Source organism: Pseudophryne corroboree (assembly GCF_028390025.1).
Source record: "Pseudophryne corroboree isolate aPseCor3 chromosome 3 unlocalized genomic scaffold, aPseCor3.hap2 SUPER_3_unloc_28, whole genome shotgun sequence".
NCBI lineage: Eukaryota > Metazoa > Chordata > Amphibia > Anura > Myobatrachidae > Pseudophryne > Pseudophryne corroboree.
Window position 1 is genome coordinate 551,497 of NW_026967517.1, and position 21,071 is coordinate 572,567.

The window sequence follows — 21,071 nt, forward strand, 5'->3', positions numbered from 1 at the left end:
AGAGGTGACATGGACATTGCTATAATAAAACACCAAAGAGAAAGTGTTCTGCTGTTTGCGCACTAATAAATAATATATAACCTTTATTTAGTACAGTAAAGTATGTAAGATAAATCAGTGATACATTAAACAGAAAGATAAGTATATAAAGAGGTGAATAAAGTAATAAAAAAAAATCCAAGTGTGTTTGTTGTTAGAAATCAGCATGTATATTATATTGGGTGTTAATTGATTCAGTGTTGGTAATCCTGTTCAGTAATAAATTACACTCAATAAATCTTATTCATACCAGGGCTGGCTAAATTACACGTTATATTCTATTGTGGCAGAGTTTCCTCCAGCTGTAATCGCAATGTAACGTCATATGTATAAACACTTCATGGGGGGAATTCAGTTGATCATAAAAACTCCCTATCTGTTACGCACACCAGTGCTAACAGGAGTATACCGGTGTATGAACAGAGAGGGATGCGAAGCAAACGAACTCACAGACAGTATAACATAACATACACAGGAGGTGATGGAATAACTAATAAACACAAAGTGAATGGAGAAGCCCAAAGGCTCAGGAACTGGGTGTCTCCCTAGTGTCAGGAATGCTCAGATGGAATAGAGCGGACAATGAAGCGAGATGTAGTGATTTAACATGTGGAGCACCCGAAATGATGTTGCTAAGAGCAACAGAAAAAACCCCAAAGGGTTACCAACGGGTGTGGGAATAAACTCCTTGGTCAGAGATAGAAATATAGACACAATGAGAGTATCCACAATCCTAACCCCCACTTGCAGGGCACAGGTTCAGCTTACTGCCACTAAGCTGACACCTGGACGCCCTGCACAGTGAGGGAGGATTAAGCAAGCAGGTCTGAGAGTACAGCCGCAAACCTGCTAGGTTCACAGAATAGCAAGAGAACCCCAGCAGGTTAAACAACTGACTCCAGTCTTACTGTTAGGTCCGGATTGGCAGAATGAAGTACCGAATCCCAAGGCCTATTCGCAGTAAGCAACAAGTAAATACAAAGTCACACAGTACTAGCTAACTCTCTGGAACTGACTAACAAACAAAGATTCAGCAGCATTTGCCTAGCCTGAGAGGATGGTTTATATAGCAGGTGCTGTCCACGCCCCACTCAGACCTCACAGACTGTGAGCACAAAACCAGCGCCGGATTCCCTGCCGTGCACAGAGCCTGTAACCACTACACAGTAAAAACCCGGACCAGAGTATCAGGTGCGCTCAGGTTACTTCGCTAACACTTGCCTCCCGGTTGCCATGGCGACGTGGCAGCACAGAGCAGGAGATCCTAACAGTACCCCCCCTCTGACGAGGGGTCAAAGAACACCTACCACCAGGTTTATCGGGGAACTGCGAGAAGAAAGAGCGTATCAGTCTGGGGGCATGAAGATCACAACTGCGCACCCACGACCGCTCCTCCGGGCCATACCCCTTCCAGTGCACCAAAAATGACAGCCGACCCCGAACCAGCTTGGAGTCAAGAACCCTTTCAACCACAAACTCCCTCTGACCCCGTATCAGAAGAGGAGAAGGTCTTCCACTGGAAGAAGGATTACTAACCGCCAGTTTTAAAAGGGAACAATGAAATGTTTTATTGATACCCAATGAACGGGGCAGATCTAACTGAAATGCCACCGGATTGATAACCCTGGTGATCTTATAAGGGCCGATGAACCGGGGGCCTAACTTACGAGATGGCTGTCTTAACTTCAAATTCTTGGTGGACAACCAGACGAAGTCTCCTAATTTGAAGCTCCAGGGTCTTCTCCGCTTATCAAAAAACCCTTTTGGTCACTAATGACACAGACACAAGGGCTTTCTTCACTTTCCTCCAAATAACCCTAAGGGCCGAAACCACAGAGGAACCACCAGGCGTGGAATCCAGGGGGTCAAAAGAATTGGCCTTAGGATGATGCCCACACACAAAGGAAGGGAGAGATCCCTGTAGCAGAGTGAGCCGCGTTGTTATAGGCAAACTCCGCCATGGACAGATGAGCAACCCAGTCAGTATGACACTTGGAGACATAACATCTGAGGAACTGATCCAAGGACTGGTTCACCCTCTCAGTCTGCCCATTAGACGGTGGATGGTAGCCTGACGACAAGCTCACAGAAATCTGGAGATCAGAACAAAATGTCCTCCAGAATTTGGCCACAAACTGGGATCCACGGTCAGAGACCACATCAAGTGGCAACCCGTGGAGGCGCACAACATGCTGCATAAATAACTCAGACAGGCGTCTGGCCGATGGCAACCCAACCAGTAGAACGAAATGCGCCATCTTCGAAAACCTGTCAGCGACAACCCAAATGGCTGTCATCCCCGAGGATTTGGGCAAGTCCACCACAAAATCCATGGAAATGTGGGTCCATGGCTTAGATGGAATAGAGAGTGGATGTAATGGGCCGACAGGAACCCCTCTAGGAGTTTTATTTCGGGCACAAACGTCACATGCCCGAACCCACTGATCCACATCCCTAGCCACCGAGGGCCACCACACCGCCCTAGACAGCAACTCCCGAGTTCTGGCAATACCCGGATGCCCTGCCGACCTCTTGGCATGGAATTCCAGGAACACTCGCTGTCTTAACCTAGGAGGCACAAACAAGAGACCTACCGGAAGGTCTGGAGGAGCCTGCTCCTGTGCTCTAAGGACTAATGACAAGAGGTCCTGGGTAATACCCACTTTAATACATGATGGAGACACAATGGGCAATGGCTCCTCGGTGGTCTCTTGGAATGGAGCAAAACTCTGCGAGAGCGCATCAGTCTTGATGTTTTTTGACCCAGGGCGATATGTTATAAAAAAATTAAAGCAAGCAAAAAACAAAGCCCATCGTGCCTGCCTGGCATTGAGCCGCTTCGCTGACTCTAAATATGCCAGATTCTTATGGTCGGTGAGAATTGAGACCATAAACTTAGCCCCCTCAAGTCAGTGTCTCCACTCCCCGAGTGCATCCTTTATAGCCAACAATTCCCGGTTACCCACATCATAATTCATCTCGGCAGACGAAAATTTACGGGAAAAGTAAGCACAGGGATGAAGGTGATTATCAGACACCCCCATCTGAGAGAGCACTGCCCCAATACCTATCTCAGAGGCATCCACTTCCACCACAAAAGGATGCTCTGGATCTGGGTGTCGCAGCACCTTGGCCGAGAGAAATGCCCTTTTGAGACGGGCAAAGGCCGCTTTGGCCTCACAAGACCAGTGAGCAACATACGCCCCTTTCTTAGTGAGTGCCACCAAGGGGGCCAGTATAGACGAAAATCCAGCGATAAACCGTCTATAAAAATTCGCAAAGCCCAGAAAACGCTGAAGCGCCTTCAAACTAGTGGGCTGACCCAATCCAGGACTGCCTATACCTTAGAACCCTCCATTTGGAAACCTTCTGAGGAGATAATATACCCTAGAAATGCGATTTGCTGGACTTCAAATTCGCACTTCTCCAGCTTCGCCCCAAGCTGGTGGTCTCTGAGTTTCTGGACGACTAAGCGTACATGCTTCCAATGTTCCTCCAGGGAATGGGAGAAGATTAGGATGTCATCTAGATAAGCAACTAAGAATCTATCCAAATATTCCCTGAGCACATCGTTCATGAATTCCTGGAAGACTGCCGGGGCATTAGAGAGCCCAAAAGGCATCACCAAATATTCATAATGCCCTGAGTGGGTATTAAAGGCAGTCTTCCATTCATCCCCCTCTCTTATTCGGATTAGATTGTAAGCACCGCATAGGTCAATCTTAGAAAAAATGGTGGCAGTACGAAGCTGGTCAAACAAAACCGAAATGAGAGGCAGTGGGTACGAGTTTTTAATCGTAATACGGTTCAATTCCCTGAAGTCGATGCAGGGTCGCAATGAACCGTCCTTTTTACCCACAAAGAAGAACCCCGACCCAACTGGGGACTGTGAGGGTCTGATAAATCCCTTAGCCAGGTTCTCCTGAAATTACTCTGCCATAGCCTGAGTCTCAGGACGTGACAGGGAGTACAACCTGCTCTTGGGAAGCTTAGCATCCGGCAATAAAGCAATGGCACAGTCATAGGGGCGATGGGGAGGTAGTACCTCCGCAACTTTTTTGGAGAACACATCCGCAAAATCTGCATAACATCCTGGCAATCTTAGCTGCGAGAGCCTGACTGGAAGGCTCGAGCAACTCCTGAAACAATCACTACCCCAACTAAGAATCTCCCCAGAGACCCAGTCAAATTGAGGGTTATGGGCCCTTAACCAGGGTAACCCCAAAACCAATGGGGCAAAAGAACAGACAGTCACATAGAAAGACAATTTTTCAGAGTGTGTGGCTCCAATAAACAAAGGAATTTGGCTGGTGCAGGAGGTCATTTTACCCTGGGATAATGGTTCCCCGTTTAACCCACAGATCTCAATCTCTGATGCCAAAGGTACTGAGGGAACAGAGTGTTCCAGGGCGAATTGACGGTCCATGAAAACCCCATCGGCCCCACTGTCAACAAAGGCCTCAGTCTTGACAGTTTGACCGAGGATCTCCAAAGTCACCGGAATGAGAAAAGTCTTTTTGGGAAATTCTGACTTCTGGCCTGACAGGATATTTCCCATCACCCTCAGGCCCTGAAGTTTTCCGGCTTTTCTGGGCATGATACTACAACATGACCTTTATTCCCACAGTACAAACACAAACCCTGCTGTCTCCTCCGCGTCTTCTCACGCCCCAATCTGCATAGGCTCCTCGGAATATTCCTCAGAGTCTGAGGTTCCCTTGGGAAAAAAGGAAACTGACGTCTCCCTTTCAAGCCTATGCTCTCTCAGCCGTCTATCCACCCGGATGGATAACTGCATGAGCTGATCCAAGCTATCAGGCGAGGGATATTGTACCAGTTGGTCCTTTATCTGGTCAGAAAGGCCCCTTCGGTACTGGTTTCTCAGGGCTGGGTCATTCCACTGGGTATCATGAGCCAACCTCCGAAACTCCGTACTATAAACCTCAGCTGGCCGTCGCCCTTGCTTAAGGACCGTAATCTGAGCCTCGGCTGAAGCCATCTTGTCAGGGTCATCATACAAAATGCCCAGTGCCGTAAAAAAAGCATCCACATTTTTAAGCGACGGACAGTCAGGCTGCAACCCATATGCCCAGACCTGTGGGTCTCCTTGTAGCAAGGAAATCACCATGCCCACCCGCTGAATCTCCGACCCAGAAGACTGCGGCCTAAGCCTGAAATATAGCTTACAGCTCTCCTTGCAACAGAAGAACTGCGTGCGATCTCCAGAAAAACAATCCAGGAAATTTACTTTCGGCTCCTTAACCCCTGAACTTGCCGCTGTTGCTGTGGGAGCTCCGCCTGCGGGGTGTTCATTTTTTTTTTTTTTTAAATATATTTCTTTATTAGACAGCCACAAAGTCACAACATACATTGTCAGATTTTAAAGTACAAGGTTATTCAGCAGTGACATACAGTCAAATTCCAGTATGAATAAAATACAGAGGATTGAAGGCTGTACAGTTTTTTGTTTTTCTTTGTAAGAGAAGAAAAATAGATGCAATTCACATCAAATAATGCAAACTCAGCTGTCTAGTAATAATGGTAGTAGTAGTACCAGGAGGGGGGGGGGGGGGGGTGGGAGGGCGTTTAACACGCGTGCACCCCCTCCTCCAATAATAAGAAACATACCAAACAAATGAGTTAAATATCACATCAGTTGAGGGAAAGTAGGGATAGGAAAGAGAAAGGAAGAAAGAAAAAAGAAAGGAAATAAAGGAGAAAAGGATATGTTAGAGAGCAAAGAGAAAGCATTAGTACCGAGGTACCATAAATGGTTAGCGTTCGTTGCCGGGTGGGGGGGGGGTCAAATCCTTATTCTGGGCAAGGAGAGTAGCTCATGGGTTTGGAGTGAATATTATACCATGTTAATCCCTAATGAGGAGTGTCTACGCTGTAAACTAGGCATCTCATTTAAATTCATCTTTCATCCCACCTGTGGTCAAGTAATGGTTCCCACTATCCAAATAGTCCAATACCATGTAGTGTCGCGGAATACCTTCCAGATACATTCACGCCTGTCTAGGAGCAAAGTCTCTATATAGGTTCCCCATTTTTTGTGGAAAAGCTTCACTCCATTTTCAATTTGAAAAGTGGCCATTCGCCTCTCACAAAACAGTATATCTAGTAAGGCAGATTCCCATTCTCCCATTGATGGAGCAGTTTTATATATCCAGTGTCTCAGTATCACCTGTCTCGCCACCGTGACCATCACAGTCAGTAGCGGGATCATAGAGGCAAGGTCAAACTGCGACAACCAGGATGAGGAGTCCGCGAACAGCAACGGGCCCACCTCTTCTGGAAGGGGTAATTTAAGTAAACGGGATAGATATTGGTGAAACTTACGCCAGAACCGTTTGATTTTCCTACATAACCAAAAATTGTGCGTGAGGGATGCTCCACTCTCTCCACATTTAGGGCAACTACCCGTCTCACCAGGGCGGAAGTGTTGTCTTTGAGAGGGGGCTATATACATCCTGTTTAAAGTTCTTAAATGTATTTCCTGTAGTGTGGCGGATTTTAGAGCTTTGAGGACCAGTTCAGTGTTCTTAGACATCTCGTCCATCGCGGATGCCTCCGGGAGTTCCCGCCGCCATGAAGCAGAGAGAGGGGACCAAAAGGGGGCTGACACCTCAATCAGGTCACTATATAGATAGCGAATTTTGAATGGGTTATGTCTACAAAACGTGAGAGTATCGAGTATTGTTTGAGGAGAGGCCTTTTTACCCAGGGGGTCACCTAGGGAGGTAATGTAGTGGCGCGCTTGGAGATACATAAAGAAATTAGTGTGGGGCAAAGAAAATCTGTCACGTAGTTGCTGAAAGGAGAGCATCTGGCCACCAGGATCAAAGACATCCCTGATAGAACAAATTCCTTTACCTTTCCACGTGTAAAAGTGTCGATTGTCTAAGGAAGAGGGGAAATTAGGGTTGCCCCATAAGGGAATATACGGTGACTCAAAGGGGTTAGTATGGAACAATTTATGAATGGAGATCCAGGCCCTATAAGTGTCCCAAAACAGAATATTAGTCTTTAGTTTTTGGGGTATTTTGGAGAGTGGTGTGTGAAGCAACGCTGCTGGGGAGTAAGGGAAAAACAATGCTTCTTCCAATTCCAGGTTCGTAGATAGAGCTGATCGGAGCAGCCAGTCTGAGGCAAATTTAAATAGTGCTGCTCTAGCAAACATCGTCACATTAGGCATACTCAGACCACCTTTACGTTTGTTAATATAAGTTCGGGCTTTGGGCATGCGAGGCTTAGCGTTTTTCCATATAAATTTTGAAAATATTTGCGAGCAGAGTAGGGAGTCTTGTTTAGTAATCGTGACAGGGAGCATTTGGAGCAAATATGCCAGTTTAGGGAATATAACGGATTTTATCACGACTATTCTGCCTAGTAGAGAAAGTTTAAGATCTTTCCAGGTTTCTAGTCGTGTTTTGATTTGTTGGATAATGGGAGTGTAATTGAATGTATACAGCCGGGAGAGTTCTGAAGGGATATAAATACCCAAGTATTTTAGTTTAGTAGGGGTCAGCGTAAATTGAGAAGCGAAATCAGTATAGATGTGGGGGTCTTTTATGTTAGTCAGTGGGAGTAATTCAGATTTATGTGTGTTTATACGGTAGCCAGCAAAGGTACTAAAACAGTGTATGGTGTCGAAAATAGCTGGTATCGAAGTACGGGGGTTGGAAACAAATAAAATCATATCATCTGCAAATAATCCAAGTTTAACTTCTCTTTCTCCTACCGAGATCCCCGAAAAGGTTGGTAATTGTCTCAGTGCTATGGCCAGTGGTTCCAATGCAGCCACAAAAAGCAGAGGGGATAAGGGGCATCCCTGTCTAGTCCCCCTATGGATCATTAGGGGCCGTGATAGATATCTGTTTGTGAAAATTTGTGTAGATGCATTATGATAGATAGTGCGTATAACGGCTATAAATCTGTCAGGAAATCCGAAGCGTTGGAGTGTCTCAAACAGATGGTCCCACGCCAGATCAAACGCCTTTTCGGCGTCTAAAGACAATAGGAAGTTGGGATCACCCGTCTCCACCTCACTCAGGGACTGTATAACTGTCAGAACCTTACGGATATTGGTTACAGAATGTCTGCCTGAGATAAAACCGGTTTGGTCTTCATGAATCATTTCAGGCAGGATAAATTTTAGGCGATCTGCCAACAGTTTAGTAAACAGTTTGTAGTCTACATTAAGCAAGGAGATAGGGCGATAAGAGGACGGGAGTAACGGGTCTCTACCAGGTTTGGGTATAACTCGAAGCAAGGCCGAGTTGAAATACTGTGGGATAGTAAGGTTGGAAAAAATAGAATTAAAAAAGGCCGTTAGAGAGTCCACTATTTTAGGAGAGAGCAATTTAAAGAATTCTCCGGATAAACCATCTGGGCCCGGGGTTTTCAGTGGTTTAAGGTTTTTAATAGCCTCTGTCACTTCAGTGACAGTGACAGGGGCCATGAGAGAGTCTGACTGATCTGGGGAGATCTGAGGCAGTTGTATTTTTTCCCAAAAGGAGTTTTTAGTAGGTTGTTCGATGTCACTGTGTGAGTAGAGATCGGTATAAAAGGAGTGAAAAATATCTGTGATCGCCTTTCCTTCAGATTGTATACCAGAGGATGGGTCTTTCAGAGCAGTTACATGTTTGGGCCCCTTATCAGATTTAAGCAGATTGGAAAGCATTCGGCTAGGCTTATCTCCATATTGAAAAAATGTATATTTCCCTGCAATAAGGAATTTATTATCCATTTGTGTCAGAGTGTGATCAAATTGAGTCTTAGCGTCTCTATATTTCTGTTTGTTAGATAGCGTGGGTGAGGATTTAAACTTTTGAAATGAGGAAGTGAGTTCGGACTGTGCCGTCCTGTATGCGGCGTCTTGTTCTCGTCTATATTTCGCCATGTATGCTATTATGTCTCCTCGTAAGACAGCTTTGGCTGTCTGCCAAAACAATGCAGGATCAGACGCGTGGGTTGAGTTATTAAGTGCGTAAGATTCCCAGGATGTCGTCAGCATAGTTTTAAAGTCTGGAGAAGCCGCCATCTTAGCAGGGAATCTCCAATGGGAATTAGTACCTAAAGTGAGTCTACCCTGTAGTACTATCGATATAGGGGCATGGTCTGAGATGGATATGGGCTTGATAGTTGCCTCAATGATCCTGGTGGACAGATCAGTGGAAATGAAAAAATAATCAATACGTGAAAAGGAATTATGGGTTGAAGAGTAGTAAGTATATTCCAATTCTACGGGATTATGAAGACGCCATATATCAATCAGTCCCAGTTGTGCAGACATGTAACTTAGGTTGATCTTGGGAAGTCGGGTCCTCTGAGACGAGGCACTCTTCTTGTCCAAGACCAGAGAGGACACCATATTCATATCTCCTCCAATAATAAGGGAGGTATGCGAATATGGGCGTAGAATATTTGTTATATCTAGATAGAATGATTTATCATAGACAGCTGGGGCATAAACGTTGCACAAGGTCAGTCTGGTGCCCTCCAAAGTTATATCTAGGACAATGTATCTACCCAGAGAGTCAATAATCTGATGGTGTACGTCAAAGGCCACCCCCTTATGAATGAGGATCGCAACCCCTCTCGCCTTAGAGGTGAATGAAGAAAAAGCTACGACTTCTTGTCTAAGCATGGTGAGTTTAGCGTGTTCAGCGGGGGTCAGATGTGTCTCCTGAAGCATAGAGACATCCGCTTTTATTTTATTTAAGTAGGTAAGGATACGTCTCCGTTTAATAGGAGAATTAATACCCCTGACATTCCACGATATTATGTTAAGTTGTGACATTTATACCACCAGTAGGAGAACACATAAGGGCCTTATCAGGTCCTGAGACAATAAGCCTCCTTATATAAGTAATCCAGAATATCATGGACACAGACTGTTCCCACCCCCACCAGCTAAGCATCTTCAGGGAAGGAGGAGCAGAGAAGAAAAAAGAAATAGTCAGAAAGTAGAGAAGAACATAGAGGTTAAGACAAGAACAACATATGGGAGCGTTCCCACCAGTATACATCAGTATATACTGTCTGCATGGGCTCGCTGCAATGTAGAACATCAATAAAAAAAAAAGAGAATAACAGCATAACCAACAGGCAATACCTAGAATGAACTTTAGAAACATCTTTATGACCCTTATATAAAGAGAATGGAGTGATAACTAAATTAACCCGGTAGCAGTTAAATCAAATCAAATCCACCCCGCAATAGAAGAGAAACATCAACTATATCGATCTACCGAATAATTTGAACTAAGACCTGAAATCAAGTTCAACTGTTATCGTCGTCTCTGCTTGGAGGAGACGAGTGTGAGGCTGAGGGTGACCGCATGGATCCTTCCAGCTCCGTCATAAATTCCTTAGCTGAGTCCACTGAAGTGAAATCTTTCGGACCTTGCGGGGTGAAAATGCGCAGCCGCGCAGGATAAAGTAGGGCAAATCGTATACCGCTTTTCACTAGGTGAGAGCATAATGGAGACATTTCTCTTCTGGCTCTAGAGACTTCTGCGGAATAATCCTGGAAGAGAAACAGCCGTTGTCCATCCCAGTGAAGTGGGCCCCGGCTTCGCGCCGCAGACCACATCAGTTCTTTATGTTTAAAGTTTAAGCATTTAAAGATAACCGGGCGGGGTCTGGTTTGGTTAGAGTCGCGTGGCGGACCCAGTCTATGAGCTCGCTCAATCTCCATCGAAGACAGGTCTTCCGGGATGCCTAGGAGGTCGGAGAGTAAAAACTTTAGGAGATCAGGGCCTTTCAGTGACTCTTTAAGGCCCACAATTCTCAGATTGTTACGATTCGAGCGATTTTCCAGGTCGTCTATCTTCATCATCATATGTTGGTGTGAAGATGTTAAAGATACGACCTGTTCCTTGAGATCTTCGATTTCTTTGAAATTGGCTCCAATCCTATTCTCATTCACGGAGATTCTGCGAGTCATAGACCCAAGCTCTGATTTAAGGTCTGATACCGCAGTCATAAATTTGTCCGCCTGTGCTTGTAGTAACGGTTCCACGGTTTCCTTGATTGCTTTCACTATTTCCAAATAGGAAGGAGGGGCGGGGGGGAGCTTTTGGGGCCATGGTAGATGATGATTCAACTTCGTGGTTGAAACCGACAGGGTTGAAAGACAGCGGCGGAGAGACGGGGCTCGGCTCCCTGCGTTTATTTCCACTTCTATTTCTTTGTGGTTTTGGTGCAGAAGAACTTAAAAATTTGTCCATAGTAGTAATTATGAGCTCCTGAGGGTCGGATAGGTGGGATGGTATGCCTTTGGTCATGCAAGAGTGCAGAATTCTACATCACAACTGCTGGTGGTGCAAGTTCACATAACGCTGCGAAATGTGTCGACTACAGGCAAACTGAGGATGGGCGCAGTTCGCCAAGTTGTCAACGGGATGTAATTGTGTCAACCGGGTATAAATTTGATGTCGCCAATCTATGCAGGAGGGCGAGCAGGTTGATTTAGAGAGCGTGGCAAATATACTCAGTGGTGTAATATATCAATTATAATGGCAATCCGGCCAGCGGCATCGCCGTATGAGCACGCCCACGAAAGAGTAATCAGTAAGTAATGGATTAGTCGTTCTCACCTCTCACATACGTGGCGACAAGAGGGGGGTAGTGGATGTAATTCACTTTGTGGCAGCAGACTGGAGAAACAGCACCGCTTCTGAGAATCAATAGTGATGTTATATTCCCTTTTCTCCGCAGTGTAATCTGGAAGTTGGCCAGCTCGGTGGAAGGATTTGACCAGCTGGGGATGGAGGGAAGTGAGGCTTAGTAGGTCTGTAATGTTAGTGTGCCAGTTGATCTCCTCCAGCCCTCCCCTTTAACTGTGGGGTGTATAGGGCTCCCCAATTGCACAGATCCCTGCAATCCCCACTAACTGCAGCAGCTTATAATGTCAGGGGGAGAAGGGTATAGAGAGGAGACTGCAGAGAGGAGACTGGAGGGGAGACTGCCACCTCACCAAGAGTCCGCGTCTGGCAGGGAGAGAGAGCCGCGCTGCTGCAGGACCGGAAGTCCGGGGTGTTCATTTTAATGGACATCTCATTAAATTGTCGAGTCAGGACCTGCACCTGATCGACCACCTGTTGCAAAGTATTTTGAGGGGTATGCTCACAAAATTTCAACAGGAGTAGGGCTGCTGAATATGTTACGCACACCAGTGCTAACAGGAGTATACCGGTGTATGAACAGAGAGGGATGCGAAGCAAACGAACTCACAGACAGTATAACATAACATACACATGAGGTGATGGAATAACTAATAAACACAAAGTGAATGGAGAAGCCCAAAGGCTCAGGAACTGGGTGTCTCCCTAGTGTCAGGAATGCTCAGATGGAATAGAGCGGACAATGAAGCGAGATGTAGTGATTTAACATGTGGACCACCCGAAATGATGTTGCTAAGAGCAACAGAAAAAAACCCAAAGGGTTACCAACGGGTGTGGGAATAAACTCCTTGGTCAGAGATAGAAATATAGACACAAGGAGAGTATCCACAATCCTAACCCCCACTTGCAGGGCACAGGTTCAGCTTACTGCCACTAAACTGACACCTGGACGCCCTGCACAGTGAGGGAGGATTAAGCAGGCAGGTCTGAGAGTACAGCCGCAAACCTGCTAGGTTCACAGAATAGCAAAAGAACCCCAGCAGGTTAAACAACTGACTCCAGTCTTACTGCTAGGTCCGGATTGGCAGAATGATGTACCGAATCCCAAGGCCTATTTGCAGTAAGCAACAAGTAAATACAAAGTCACACAGTACTAGCTAACTCTCTGGAACTGACTAACAAACAAAGATTCAGCAGCATTTGCCTAGCCTGAGAGGATGGTTTATATAGCAGATGCTGTCCACACCCCACTCAGACCTCACAGTCAGCACAAAACCAGCGCCGGATTCCCTGCCGTGCACGGAGCCTGTAACCACTACACAGTAAAAACCCGGACCGGAGTATCAGCTGCGCTCAGGTTACTTCGCTAACACTTGCCTCCCGGTTGCCATGGCGACGTGGCAGCACAGAGCAGGAGATCCTAACACTATCCAATTATCCGCAAAAAGTGATAATTCGCCAAAGGTTTTAGTGCAAATGTTTAATTTTCTCATGCAATTGTCGCAGTACTGTGCAGTTGTGCAGTGTTAGAACTCATGTGAAAGGGTTTATTAGATTATAAAAAACAATAATAAACAATAACACTTGTTTATCAGGCACAAGTTTCCCTTAAGTCTAATTGAACACTTGTAAATAAATAATTGTAGTTGCTGCTCCCAACAGGTGATTTGGATTATCACCTAATTAAAGACAATATTTGGAAATAAATGAGAGCGCAATTGCAATTAAAAATATAGTAAATACTTTAATACATGCACAACATATATTAGACAAAATTAAAAACAAAGTTATTCTAAAAAGTCAAATTGATTATTGGTGCTTGACACCCCCCCTAGAGGGTTCCACAACCTGTAACTGATCCGGTAATTGCCTGTAAATCAATCACTGTCTCAAATGTTGGTAGCTTTTTCTACTATGTTTGAATAGAGTTCCACAGAATTATGGTTTTTTAGAAGTAAATCTGATGCTCACCGCTGCTGGAGTTCAATAGCAATAAACTTCCCAATATCTGGTGCAGCGGAGGGAGAAGGAGCATACACCTCTCTGGATCCAAATGCCGTATGAAGAGAGGAAAGAGTGGCTGTCACAGTGTCCCTGTCAGCCCGTGCTCCGTACTCCACAATTATCTACAACAATCTGTGAGCGGCGCTGCTGACAGCCGCTCTCCCTCTCTTCATACCGCATTTGGATCCAGAGAGGTGTATGCTCCTTCTCCCTCCGCTGCACCAGATATTGGGAAGTTTATTGCTATTGAACTCCAGCAGCGGTGAGCATCAGATTTACTTCTAAAAAAACATCATTCTGTGGAACTCTATTCAAACATAGTAGAAAAAGCTACCAACACAGTGATTGATTTACAGGCAATTACCGGATCAGTTACAGGTTGTGGAACCCTCTGGGGGGGTGTCAAGCACCAATAATCAATTTGACTTTTTAGAATAACTTTGTTTTTAATTTTGTCTAATATATGTTGTGCATGTATTAAAGTATTTACTATATTTTTAATTGCAATTGCGCTCTCATTTATTTCCAAATATTGGGTTTATTAGATTGTTTCCTACTGTATTGTCTTACTGACCTATAGTTTCCTACTGTATTGTCTTACTGACCTATAGTTGCTTACTGTATCGTCTTACTGACCTATAGTTTCCTACTGTAGTCTTACTGACCTATAGTTGCATACTGTATTGTCTTACTGACATATAGTTGCTTACTGTATTGTCTTACTGACCTATAGTTTCCTTCTGTATTGTCTTACGGACCTATAGCTTTCTTCTGTATTGTCTTACTGACCTATAGTTTCCTTCTGTATTGTCTTACTGACCTATAGTTCGTACTATATTGTCTTACTGACCTATAGTTTCCTACTGTATTGTCTTACTGACCTATAGTTCGTACTATATTGTCTTACTGACCTATAGTTTCTTAAGTCTTTAGAATGCTGACGTGATGGAGAATAAGAATAATTACACCGTCACTTTTGCCAGAGAAGTTTAGTATCACCTAATTTGTCTCCAGAAGACAGGGCCCCTATAAATGGTTGACCAAGCATCTGCTGCCCAGGTGCCTATATCCAGGTTGTTTCCCTAGCCCAAAGGGCCTATAGCCAGGCCCTTCCCCTAGCCCAGGGGCCTATATCCAGTTAATTTCCCTAGCCCAGTGGCCTATAGCCAGGCCCTTCCCCTAGCCCAGACGCCTATAGCCAGTCCCTTCCCCTAACCCAGAGGCCTATAGCCAGGCCCTTCCCCTAGCCCAGAGGCCTATAGCCAGGCCATTCCCCTAGCCCAGTGGCCTATAGCCAGTCCCTTCCCCTAGCCCAGACGCCTATAGCCAGGCCCTTCCCATAGCCCAGAGGCCTATAGCCAGTCCCTTCCCCTAGCCCAGACGCCTATAGCCAGTCCCTTCCCCTAGCCCAGAGGCCTATAGCCAGGCCCTTCCCCTAGCCCAGAGGCCTATAGCCAGGCCCTTCCAATAGCCACTCTAGCTGGATGCTGTAGACCCGAAAATACAAGGTGCTCAAATAAACCGCCAACAGGAATTCTCTCCCTCTTTACATGATCCCCACTCTGTACACAGGGATGGTCTGGATACCTTCTCCAGGACATCCGTACAGAATCCCCATAATCATTGGTTTCCTCATGAATTATGAAGCAAATCTCTACCTATGAGGTCTCTATACTAGCAATGCCAGTACCTTACGGACCAATTTTGTATTTCTTCATCCTTTAAATGTATACAGATGTTACATACAGGTCCCATTACTCTGCTTTAGAAATTGTGAACTATGAAGCGGTTCTGGGTCCTATCTACGGTATAGTCCCCTGAAGCCAGCGACCTCCCATGGTGCATTGTGCATGCATGCGCAGAATACCATTGGCGACATCCAGGACTGATACAAAGATCGGACTGGTGATCTCTGGTAGTGAGCTCAGTTCTCGGTTTGCCTTCATGTGGCAGAGAACCAACAAGTAAGCTACAGAAAAAGGAGAGTTATGGTAAAACTTACCTTTGTTTACTCTCTGTGAGGTCCATAGGGTCCACAGGGATTACCATGGGGGATGCAGGTGGTGAAGGACCTGGGCAACAAGCAGTTACGTTTCTGGTATCTCAAGAAGCATTGGTCCTTCCCCTCTATACCACACCTCCATACTCAGGCATGCTCAGTTTTGCCAACAAGCCCAAGGCAGGAGCAGGACAGGAGAGAAGGGAGATTGTGGCACACACAAGAACACACACTCTCTGATAAGAGTAGGGAACCGGTGACTACGAAGAGTCACCCACAGAAGCCAGGTGTGTCAGGGTGGGCAACCTGTGGACCCTATCGACCTCGAAGAAAGAATTAACAAAAGGTAAGTGTGGCCGGAGATCCTGGGGGCCACATGGTTAATGGCGGCCACGGCACATAAGGGGTTAACCCTTAAGTGCCCAGCGCCATTTTAAGGACAACTGGTGCTAGGCACCATATTTGAAATGTACTTAGGGCGGCGGGCGCGGACTGCTTAAAAATATGTTTAATGATGTGTTTTACCATGTTATATGTAGTGCTCTGTGCACAGCTGTAGGATTGCATGTTTACATGTATTTATATGTAAGATGTGGTCACATGTATTTTAAAGGGAAAAATGCACTTACTATGTAGGACTGAATAATGATCCCCTACCTTCTGTGACCAGGAAATGGGCTGATAATTGCCCTCTCCTAGCAGATCTTGTGAATGAAAAACGAGTTTTATGGTAAGAACTTACCTTTGTTAAAACTCTTTCTGAGAGGTACACTGGGCTCCACAAGGATAGACATTGGGGTGTAGAGTAGGATCTTGATCTGAAGCACCAACAGGCTCAAAAGCTTTGACCTTCTTCCCAAAATGCATAGCGCCGCCTCCTATATCACCCCGCCCCCGTGCACAGGAGCTCAGTTTTGTTACCAGCCCAATGTAGTAGCAAGTAAAAGAGACGACAACTGCCAATTGCAACAAACACACTCTCCCAACAGGAGAAGTGTCAGCGGCTAATGCCATACCAACCCAAAGAAGCTCAGTGCGTCAGGGTGGGCGCCTTGTGGAGCCCAGTGTACCTCGCAGAAAGAGTTTTAACAAAGGTGAGTTCTTACCATAAAACTCGTTTTCTGATGCGTGGTACACTGGGCTCCACAAGGATAGACATTGGGGATGTCCTAAATGGGAGGGGACCCACAGTAGCGGGCACAAGAACCTGGCGTCCAAAGGAAGCATCCTAGAAAGCGGTGGTATCGAAGGCATAGAACCTAATGAACATGTTCACTAAGGACCACGTAGCCGCCATGCACAATTGTACAAGGGTCGCACCACGGCGGGCCGCCCAAGAAGGTCCAACAGACCGAGTAGAATGGGCAGTAATGTGAGCAGGAGCTGACAGACCAGCCCTCACATAAGCATGTGCAATCACCATTCTAATCCATCTGGCCAAAGTCTGCTTGTGAGCAGGCCAGCCCCATTTGTGAAATACAAACAGAATAAAGAGAGAATCAGATTTCCTAACAGAAGCAGTTCTCTTTACATAGATACGGAGAGCCCGTACCACATCCAAAGACCACTCTTTGGGAGACAAATCAGGAGACACAAAGGCCGGAACTTCAATCTCCTGATTAAGGTGGAACGAAGAAACCACCTTAGGTAAATGTCAAGAAGTATTTTATCAAACCAGCGCTCCAACACAGCGGTGCTGCAGACTCTGCTGAAGTGGTCACCCCCACTTCCAAAAAAGGCTTATCAACAATGTACAGTATGCAGATATGCGCACCCTGGGGTATTGTAGGATATTAGTATATTGTATCCAGAACGTGCAAGTGTTCAAACCTTCCTTAAAGTCAGGTGAAAATGTTCCTTTTTCACTCCAAAAAAAACAGAAGTGGGGAAATATATAGTGAAGTACAGTTTTTATTGAAAAAAATTAATAGCATAAACACAATTGAAATATAATAGAAAATATAAATTCCACCAATGATATGTGGGGCAAATATGCGTACCAGAATGTATGGGGTTCCCAACGAAGGTTACCCTTTAGCGCTTTAGGTGTCTTGAAAAAGGCTCCTAGAGAGCCGAAACGCGTTGGTGCTGTGGGACAGACTGCGATTGTTCCAGTGAGAGGGGAGACACCCAGGAATACCACGGCCAGAGGAGTAGCAGTACCGAGATCCCGGGAGGTACTTGTTCAAAATTCCTCCAAAAGCGCTAAAGGGTAACCTTCGTTGGGAACCCCATACATTCTGGTACGCATATTTGCCCCACATATCATTGGTGGAATTTATATTTTCTATTATATTTCAATTGTGTTTATGCTATTAATTTTTTTCAATAAAAACTGTACTTCACTATATATTTCCCCACTTCTGTTTTTTTTGGAGGGAAAAAGGAACATTTTCACCTGACTTTAAGGAAGGTTTGAACACTTGCACGTTCTGGATACAATATACTAATATCCTACAATACCCCAGGGTGCGCATATCTGCATACTGTACATTGTTGATACACCTTAGGTAAATATCCGGGACGAATCCTAAGAACCGTCCTGTCACGGTGAAAAATCAGATATGGGGAACTACAAGACAAGGCAACCAAATCCGACACTCTTCTAGCAGAGGCAATATCCAGCAAGAACACCACCTTAAGGGAAAGCCACTTAAGGTCAGCTGAACCAAGAGGTTCAAATGGAGGCTCCTGCAACGCCTCCAAAACCACTGACAAGTCCCAAGGAGCCACAGGCGGGACATAGGAAGGTTGGATACACAACACACCCTGAGTGAAAGTATGAACATCAGGCAAAGTCACAATTTTTCTCTGAAACCACACCGACAAGGCAGAAATATGAACCTTTAGGGAGGCCAGACGCAGGCCAAAACTCTAGGCCTTGCTGCAAAAAAAGCCAAAAGCTTGGCTGTACTAAACTTGGAAGCGTCATAATTGTTAGATGCGAACCAAAGTAGGAATGCCAGACCCTATGGTAAATCCGAGCAGAAGCTGGTTTCCGGGCCCGCAACATAGTTTTAATGACCTCTTCAGAAAAACCCTTAGCCCTCAAGACGGAAGCTTCAAGAGCCACGCCGTCAAAGACAGCCGGGCTAGGTCCTGGTAGACACAGGGGCCCTGAACAAGGAGGTCTGGGCGTTGTGGAAGTAGAATAGGACGCTCTGACGATAGACCCTGAAGGTCTGAGAACCAGTGCTGTCTGGGCCACGCCTGAGCTATGAGAAGCAGATTTCCTTTTTCTTGCTTGAACTTCCGAATTACCCTGGGCAGGAGTGACACCGGAGGGAACACATATGGCAGCCGAAACCTCCACGGCACCGCAGGCGCATCCAGGAATGCTGCTTGAGGATCCCATGTCCTTGCTCCGAAGACCGGAACCTTGTGATAGTGTTGAGACGCCATCAGATCCATGTCTGGAAGACCCCACTTTTCCACGAGGAGTTGAAACACTTCTGGATGGAGGCCCCACTCGCCGGCATGCACGTCCTGACGACTGAGAAAGTCCACTTCCCAATTCAGGACTCCCGGAATGAAGATTGCCGATATGGCCGGTAAATGGGGTTCCGCCCAACGTAGAATCCGTGAGACTTCCTTCATTGCCAAACGGCTTTGAGTGCCGCCTTGATGATTTATGTAAGCCACCGTGGTGGCATTGTCCGACTGTACTTGAACAGGATGGTTCTGAATTAAATGCTGGGCCAGGTTCAACGCATTGAAGACCACCTGCAATTCCAGAATGTTGATCGAGAGGAGAGATTCCTCCTTGGTCCACCGACCCTGAAGGGAGTGTTGCTCCAGCACCATGCTCCAACCTCTTAGACTGGCATCTGTCGTCAACAGGACCCAGTTGGATATCCAGAAGGGACGACCCCTGCACAATTGTAGGTCCCGGAGCCACCAGTGTAGCGACAGACGGACCTCCAGAGTCAATAAGATCATTTGAGATCTGATCTGGTGAGGCAGGCCGTCCCACTTGGCTAGAATCAGCCTCTGGTTGGGGCGAGAATGGAATTGAGCATACTCCACCATGTCAAATGCGGATACCATTAGGTTCAGCACCCGCCTTGCCGAATGTATCGACACTTTCGGACGAGAAAGGAAGCAACAAATCCTGTCCTGAAGCTTCAGGACTTTCTCCTGAGACAAGAAAAACCTCTGGTTGTGACTGTCCAATAACGCTCCCAGGTGCATCATGCTCTGAGCAGGGACCAGGGAGGATTTCTTCCAGTTGATGAGCCACCCGTGGGCTTGTAGAAACCGGACCGGCATATCCAGATGACGTAGGAGAAGATCTGGGGAATTTGCCAGGATTAACAAGTCGTCCAGATACGGCAGTATCCTGACCCCTTGACGGCGGAGTACCACCGTCATCACCGCCATGACTTTGGTGAAGACTCGCGGAGCCGTTGTTAAACCAAAAGGTAACGCCCTAAACTGGTATGGAGGTTGCCAATAGCGAACCTCAGGTATTGTTGATGTGACACTGCTATAGGAATATGCAGGTAAGCATCCTGTATGTCCAGGGAGACCATGTAGTCCCCAGGTTCCAAGGCCAGAACTATAGAGTGAAGGGTTTCCATACGGAAATTGGAAACCTTCACAAACCTGTTCAATGCCTTGAGGTTGAGAATGGGCCGGGAGGACCCATTCTGTTTCGGGACTAGAAACAGCAGAGAATAGTACCCCCGGCCCCTCTGAGCAAGAGGCACCTATACTACGACTCCTGTATCCAGGAGGGTCTGTACCACCAAGTGTAGAGTTTTTGCCTTTGTCTGGTCCAAACGGACGTCTGTCTGGAAAAATCGATGAGGGGGTCGGTATTTGAAGGCTATGGTGTAACCCCGAGTGACGACTTCCCGTACCCAGGCATCTGAAGTGGTCTTCAACCATTCCTGGGTATACCCTAGAAGCCGGCCCCCCACCCTGGGATCCCCAGGGGGAGGCCCGCCCCGTCATGCGGCAGGCTTATCGGTCTTGGTGACTGGCTGACGGGCAGCCCAGGCTCTTTTGGGCTTCGGCTTACCAGATTTGGAAGTGCGGGCCTGCTTATGGTACGCCTGACCTTTTGCTTTACCTGAAGGACGAAAGGGGCGAAAGGACGTACCTTTAGCCTTCGACACAGAAGGAGCGGTATTAGGCAGACAGACAGTTTTGGTAGTAGCCAAGTCAGCCACTATCTTATTTAAGTCCTCCCCAAACAGAATATCTCCCTTGAAAGGGAGTACCTCCAGGGTTTTTCTAGAATCCAGATCCACAGACCAGGATCTCAGCCACAATAGTCGGCGAGCCAGGACTGACGTAGTAGAAGCCATGGCTGCCAGAACACCGGCATCAGAAGCCGCCTCTTTAATATATCAAGAAGCTGTGACAATATATAACATTGTCTAGCATGGTCA

The 21,071-nt window shown here is 46.3% G+C and overlaps 2 protein-coding genes across 2 annotated transcripts in view; both read right to left on the minus strand.

Annotated features, from left to right (window-relative positions):
- The window catches only part of LOC134983892 (oocyte zinc finger protein XlCOF22-like), a 630,483-nt gene that overhangs the window by 378,529 nt on the left and 230,883 nt on the right, over positions 1 to 21,071 (minus strand). The gene's annotated exons all lie outside the window — the stretch shown is intronic.
- Positions 1 to 21,071, minus strand: part of LOC134983898 (zinc finger protein 23-like) — a 40,201-nt gene that overhangs the window by 4,172 nt on the left and 14,958 nt on the right. The gene's annotated exons all lie outside the window — the stretch shown is intronic.